Source organism: Petaurus breviceps, unplaced genomic scaffold (assembly GCF_028583685.1).
Source record: "Petaurus breviceps papuanus isolate PSGF00001 unplaced genomic scaffold, PetGlider_PUasm1.0 140, whole genome shotgun sequence".
NCBI lineage: Eukaryota > Metazoa > Chordata > Mammalia > Diprotodontia > Petauridae > Petaurus > Petaurus breviceps.
This window is the reverse complement of record NW_027185698.1, coordinates 18,573,765-18,581,657: the sequence shown is the minus strand read 5'-3', so window position 1 is coordinate 18,581,657 and position 7,893 is coordinate 18,573,765.

The window sequence follows — 7,893 nt, the reverse complement described above, 5'->3', positions numbered from 1 at the left end:
AAAACCAAGCCAATACAGGGGAATCTTTAATTGCCATTACTATCACACCTCCCAAAAACACCGGGAGAGGAAGATGTGGGTCCCTTGCCACTTTAATTGCTGGCAAAGGAAGGAGGATCTGGGTAGTCCAACTCACCAGCAATCTTTTAACTAAAAAAAGTCTCTTTTTTTCAATTCTGATGAAAAATGAACAGTTTCATAAATGGACAAAAAGTTCATCACCTTGTGATAAAATTTACAGCAAGTTATTTGAGGTGAACCCTTTCACAGTCATGGTCCAAAATGGTTTTTTCCAGGTTGATTACTTATCTCCAGCATTCCACCTCTTCCCTGGTCTGCTTGGTATTCCCTCTACCAGTCAATCCCTCTCCTGTCTCTATGCCTTTGTCTAGATTTTCTTCCCCAAGCTTGGGCTACACTCATTGCTCCCCTTCACTTCTCAGAGGTTAAAGGAATTACTTAAGAGTCACTTTCTACAAGAAGCCTTTCCATATTTCTCCAGCTACTTATATTCTCTCTATAGCTCCCCAAAATGAGGCAATTTAGAATGGTTAAATCAAGTACATAAAGAAAAGAGAGGGCAAAAAGGCACCAAAGAGTACCTAGTAGTCAAGTTTGGCTAAAAAAATAGAATTCATGAAAGGGAATAGTATGAAATAAAGGCAGAAAGGTACATTGAAGGATAATAGTTGAAGACCTTAAATGCCAGGTTAGAGAAATGGTAACTGGTCCTATAGTCAATGAGTAGTTACCATCAAACTTTTTTGAGCAGGAGAACAACTGTAAAGATGATTTTAGCAACTATGAAGGCTTGATTCCCAGATCAGTGGGAAGACCATTTAGAGGGCTTTTGAAATAGTCCAGGTAAGGAATTATGAGGGTCTGAAATATAGTGTCAGAATGGAGAGTACAGTAAAGGGGGCAATTGCAAGGCATATTATGATTATAGAATTGGTAGGAATTGGCAGCTATTTGGATGGAAGTGGTCAGAATGGTCAGGAAGAGATGATGAAATGGTCAGAATCATAGATGATTCCAACTTTGGACAGATTGAATTGTTGTCATTGTTCTTTACTCCAACACATATATATGGTAAGGTAGTTTAAAAAAAAAACAGTTTGGTTACAGAGTTCTATCAGCTGAAACCCAAAGCTGATAGTCTCCCAAATGGGTTCTAGTTATTATATATTCTGGTTAGTCCTTCCCTCTCACTGAACACCAAGAGAATTATTCAAAACAACCAGCAAAACAACCATTCATCATTACCTTCCTCAGGAACATGTCATGCTATCCAGATCTGAAAGATCCTGTGCTAAAAACTCACAGTGTTAGACCAAAATGGTAAGTGTAATTTGAGTTGTTGCCCAGTTTGGAATGAGTTGAGTCTATCCTCTTCAAATAAACAAGTTAATATCTCTTCCCTACCCCCCACTGGAACTAAATATGACCTCCATGATAAAAGCTCCAGAAATGAAAAAAAAAAAAAACTATAGTGATGATACACTTGAGTCCTTTACCTATCTATCTATCTATCTATCTATCTATCTATCTATCTATCTATCTATCTATCTATCTATCTATCTATCTATCTTTTAAAGAAGTTTTATTTGTACCTTCTGTTATTCCCAAAAGCACAACAGCAAACAAGATGGAAAACTATGATTTATCTTCCATTTGAAAAAAAAAAAACATCTGCAGAATAAAATGAGCCTCTTGATGCCGGAATTGTCATCAATGATGACTTTGACAAAATGAGCAATACATAATTTGCTAGCTCCCTTGCGAAGCTAAAACAGATTGTCAAATAAAACAGTGGAGGAGATGCATATGGGCTAAGTAGACCAGCTTTGAATATGAACCCATGCAGGTGGCGGCTTAGTAGTGGCTCTAAGAAGGAGGACTGCCCTAATTTGGAGGGTCATTTACATTTGAAAATGTTCATTTCTAAATAGTGAGTATTCCCTGTAGGAACAGAGGACTGATACTGCCAAAGCCACAGCTATTTCTGTTTCTCAGTAACTCGAACAAACCATACAGCCCAAGGCAAAGCAGAGTGGTTTATACTTCAACAGAAGCTGCCATTAATGGTGGGTTTGCAGAATACAAATCAGTAACGTATAAAAAAGGACCCTGAAAAAAAAATCAATCCCTTTATGGTAAAAGATGGATTTTCCATCAAGAGAAAGCATGGGGAGTGTACTGATAGGTATATACTGTATGCGTCTTAACAAATGGCCTTCAAATGCTTTTATTAATCTTCATATCTGAAATCTACTACATAAGCTACACAATTATTTCAAATCTGCCTTTTACAAGTCAGTACAAGTTTGCTCAGAAACATAATCAAAACTCTTCCATTTCCTAAAGATTCTGGTCTTTTACCCACATCAAGAGACTCTGCTTTTTCCAAAAATTCCTGTGTTAAATTAGTTTTCCTGAAAAAAATAAATTATCTTCAAAGTTGAAAACTACTGACAACTCTCTATAGTATCTTTGTTATCTACCTAAAATAACATTTGTGTTCCTGGGGATAGAGTTTTAAAATCCATTTGAATTATGATGATACATCCTTCATAAAAGTCTTCAGAATGGAAGCTTTTAAAGGTTCATGTCATGGAAATTTCTGGACATCTTTTCTTTATCCTTGGTCTTTTCTTCTCAGATAAGCATCTCCTTATGCAAGTATCCAGGAGTGAAGAAGAAATATTATTCCTTCATCTCCTCCCCCCTTCCCTCACTCTCCCCCTAGCCAGTCCATTTATTTATGTCCTTCTCTCTACAATCAAATTTATTAGCATACAGATTATGGGGCAAAAAGTAATTATGTGTGTGTGTGTGTATGTATGTGTGTGTGTTGTGTCCCCTCCACTACTGCCCTCTAGGAATTATTTTCCTTTCATCTTAGTATCCCTGGCATTCAGCACAGGGCTTGGTGCTTGGCACATTAAGGGTATGTCAATAGGGGAGAATGTCTAGAACTGTGATTTCATTGGTGAGAAACTAGTCTTTGTCAACTTAGATTATTTCCTGGGGTGTTAAGAGGTTAAAATATATTAACTCAGCCATTCTATATTAGAGGTAGGATATAAACTCAGTTCTTCCCGACTCAGTTCAATTCTCTGTCCATTTTGACATACTACCTGCCATATAGTAGGTATTTCATATATTTTTGTTGAATTGAATTGTTCTTTTTTTTAAAGATTTTTCTTTTTGCTTTTAGGAGGGGGGTAGGTAGGGCAATTGGGGTTAAGGGACTTGCACAAGGTCACAAGGATAGTTTTGTGTTAAGTGTCTGAGTCTGGATTTGAACTCAGGTCCTCCTGACTCCAGGGCTAGTGTTCTATTCACTGCGCCACCTAGCCGCACCTGAATTGCTTTTCTAAAATCACCTAGACACCATAAATGAAAAGCAATAACAACAACAATAATAACCAGTATTTATGTAACACCTAGTACGTACTAGGCATTTTGCTAAGCGTATTACAAATGTTATCTCATTTGATCCTCAAAATAATTCTGGGGAGTATTATTATTTTCATTTTACAGTTGATAAAACGGAGAGAAACAGAAGCAAAGTGACTTTCCCAAGAGTCACATAGTTTGTGTTTGATTTGAATTCAAATCTTTTTGATTCTAGGCCCAATGTTATATTCACTGCACCACCTGGAGAAAAAATATTTAGATGACTATGAGATCAAGAAAGAAGTGATAAACTTGAATAATTTATGACTAGCCCAATCTGAATATATCATTAATTACACATGATCTCCAGAATGAACCAAAAGGACTAAGACCTGTCACCTTGAACCTTCAGTGCATGTTATCTGAATGTGTCTGAATTCTCCCTTATCTCCCCCCCCTCCCCATACCTGGCTTCTGTACAGTCTTACAGATACAGTAATTGAAAATTTAGAGTCTGGGCTAATGAATGTACAAGGACATGGTACAAAATGCAACATGGTTGCTTCCCAACAATAAGCATTTAATGCCCCATCTTGAGAGACATCAGAAAACTTCAGTAATTGAGGAAGGAAGACTGTCTTACCCCAGAATACAACTTTTTATGAACACTGTATGGTTCATGGCCCACTAGGGATCTTTTAAAAGCAGAGTATTGGTGTTCAGTAAGTTTACCTTTTTGACAAATGATTGTTTTATGGTGTACAATACTCCCTACAACATTTTTACAACTGCACACAAGAATGATGAAATTATATGCTCCTTTTGTTCATTTTTTGGCACCTTTCCCCTTGCTCTTTCATGACCAGAGAAGCTTAATTTTCACTTGGGAGAGGAACATTAAATAAAAAAAATATAATAAGATCCAAAACCTTGAACTGATTAGGCAAGAAGAGAGTAGCCAAAAGAATAGTTACCAGCATTCCCTGGGAATGGCATTGCCACCATTTCTGACAGGGAGTCTATCTTCAGTCAAACCATGACCTGGGAGCCAACAGCTTCATTATGAAATATAATCCAAACTCATTAGGGAAAATGTTCTATAAAAATGAAGAGTTGTTTCTGCCTTTCTCTGTAGACTTTTTTCTTCAATCATCCTGCTGGGGAAAGGAATAATAATCACAGAACATTTCATGTGCTGCCCATGCACTAACACACACACACACACACACACACACATCCCTCTAAAGATTTTTTCATATGGAAATTGTTGTACACCCCATTAATTACCTTCTCTCTGAGGAAGAGAAGGGTGAAATATGTTACAGAATCAGTTCAGAAGACATTATGCAATTTCTCCTGACACAGCGCATTAAAATCTGAGGAAGACCATCTTATTGTAAAGTCAGCAAAATACCACAGAACTCAGAAAACCCCTGCCTATGCACCTCTGGCCATTTCCACAGTGAACATGTCTTTCCCCTTTGTATTGGAAGACTGTGCTACTGATACTACTATCAACGTAGTCTAATATGACTATAAAAATGTGCATGGCCTGCAGCTTCATTTTCCTAAGTACCCGTGCAGAAGCTGGCCGGGTTTCTATAAAGTTGAACCCTCTTTGTCGTTCTATCCCTTCATGTTGCAAGTTGTATAAAATGCTTCATTCAGAAGGAGGCAACTCATATCTATCATCATACTGAGTGGTTCTGCTGAAACCTGTCATTTCCCAGAGTGCCCAGAGGCATGCCCCATTTTCTTAAAGTCACATTTCATCGTGTCCTAATCCTGTTGGTCTAATTTACTTGAGATCACTCTGCTTGAATAAATAAATGTGTTTTAATTTGGTGCATTTTTATATTTACCATGTAGCAGAATAATAACAATCTGAAGGTTGCAACCATTTAGCACCTACTGAATACCTAGAAAGACACAATCAAGAGAACAGAATGGTACACTAGAAGATTGCTATCTCTCATAGTTTAACAAATGCCAAATCTCCATACTACACATACAAAACCCAAAATGTGCTTTTTATTTCAGCAAATAAACCAGAATCTGAGCACCATCACAGGCAAAGATATTGTGCCATAACCACCCAGACATAACATTGATCCATAAAAATTTGAGAGCTACATTTTTAACAGATGTGGCCATTCCCAATATTCATAACCACCAATCTATGCAGAGTGAAAAGCACTTGAAACAGAGAGCAACTCAGCAGAAAAAAATTAAAGCCATGCGGAAACAGGATGAGATATGTGTTCATCCTCACTGTCCTGTCTGCTACTGGAGTTGTCCTACATCAAGCCTACAGGTGGATTTCCATTCCAATGTTTATATTCAATTCTGAAAAGCCATCATTTCATTCACCTATGCTGTAATCTGGCAAACATTAAGGATCAAAGGACAATAATATTTTACCAACTTGTAGATTATTTCCATCTGAAAGCCATCTAACATAGGAGGAGAATAAGTACAAAAAAAATGTTAATCCTACTATCTGTGGTAGGGGCATCTAGGTTGCATAACGGTTTCAGCTTTGAACCTGATGTCAGGAAAACCTGAGTATAAATATGGCCTCAAACACTTACTAGACATGTTACCCTGGGCAAGTCATTTAACCCTGTTTGCCTCAGTTCCTCAACTGTAAAATGAGCAAGAAATAGAAAACCACTTCAGCATCTTTGCCAAGAAAACCCCAAGTGGGGTAAGAAAAAGTTGGACATGATGGAAATGACTGAATAACAATAACAAAAACTATATGTAACATGGTGATGTGAATTGCAGCCTAACATTGGATTTGAGTAGGTCTGGGTTTAAGTCCCTGCTCTGACAGGTGCTAGCTGTGTGCATAAGGGCAAATCAACCTTTTAAGAGCTTCTAGGTTACAGAGGAGTTGCCTATTTGCATTGATGGAGAGAGTTTTAACACCAGATTTCCCTTTACTAATCAAATTCCAAGTAGAGAATTTGTTTTAAAAATCTAACCTTTGCATGGTGTGAAGTTTCTAAAATAAGCTTTTATTCAAACCCCATGAAAACCCTCAAAGGCTGAAATAGTATTTCATGTATTATTATTATAATTTTATAGATAGGGAAACTGAGACTCTAAGAAGTTTAGTGAGTTGTCCCTGGTCAGTCAGTCCTCAAAAATCTACCCACAAAGAATTATCTGGGTTCATATACATTGATACCAGACAAAAGGAACTGAAGTAACTTGCCATAAACCTGCCTTTTTATTTTGACATAGATTGGGCCTAACTGTTGGTTGCATGTTTACCCAATGTAAGAAGGTACTCTGGTTTGTTTATATTAAAGAGAGTAAGGGTTCTTTAGCCCACAAACAACATTAAATGCCAAACGTCAACTTAAAGGCTTTGAGCAAAGCAAACATCTGAGTTTGCCGTCTTTCCACACTCACTAACTATTCCCTCCCAGCTTTCTAGTCCAGCGGGAATCATCAGCTCAAACTTCAAAGATCAGAATGCCCCCCAAACAAGCAGGTGTGGTAAAAATAAATGGAGTCATTTTCTAAGAGGGACAGGGAAAAAACCAACTATCTATCTATCTATCTATCTATCTATCTATCTATCTATCTATCTATCTATCTATCTATCTATCTATCTATCTATCTATCATCTATCTATCCATCTGTCTATCCATTTGAATATGCATGTATGTTTATATATACATGTGTATATATATACACACATATACATCACATATATGTGTGTGTAAATATATGCATGTATATATTGTGTATATGTGTATATGTACATTTTTGCAGGCAATGTGTGTAGTGATTGTGAGCTTTATTCAGAACCAGCATTCTGATAGCACTTTCCAGTCCTCTTGCCCCTTATCCCGTGCTATGCATCCTGTAACCCAGGGCCACTGGCCACTCACCTGTTTCTCTCCACCTCCTGATTCTGCCTTTGTGCTAGCTGGCCCCCGTGCTTGTAATGCTCTCTCTTTGTGCCTTTTCCTCCTGGCTTTCCCAGCTTTCCCAGCTTCCTTCAGTCCCAGCTACGCTTCTACTTTCTCTAAGAAGCCTTTTTCAATTCCCTTGTGATGGTAGAGCCTTCCCTCTGCCATGATTTCTAATTTTCCCAGTATATATCTTGCTCATGTATAGTTGTTTGCATGTTGTCTCCTCCATTAGACTTGAGAGTAGGGGCTGCTGTGATTTCATTTTTATTTTATTTATTTATTCATTCTTTTGCTGTAATTTGCATCCCAAGCACTTAGCATGGTTTCTGACACATAGTAGGTATTTGATAAATACTTGTTGAGTGACTGACTTTAAGGTTTATAAAGTACTTCATATACATTGTTTCATTTGATCTCCACCATAACCCTGTGAGGTAAATGCTACAAATATTATCATTCCCATATTTATAGATGAAGAGAGACCATTTCAGAAAGGTTAAGAGACATATCCAAGGTCACACAGTTAATTCTCTGAGGTGCAGGATTTGAATACAGCCAGACA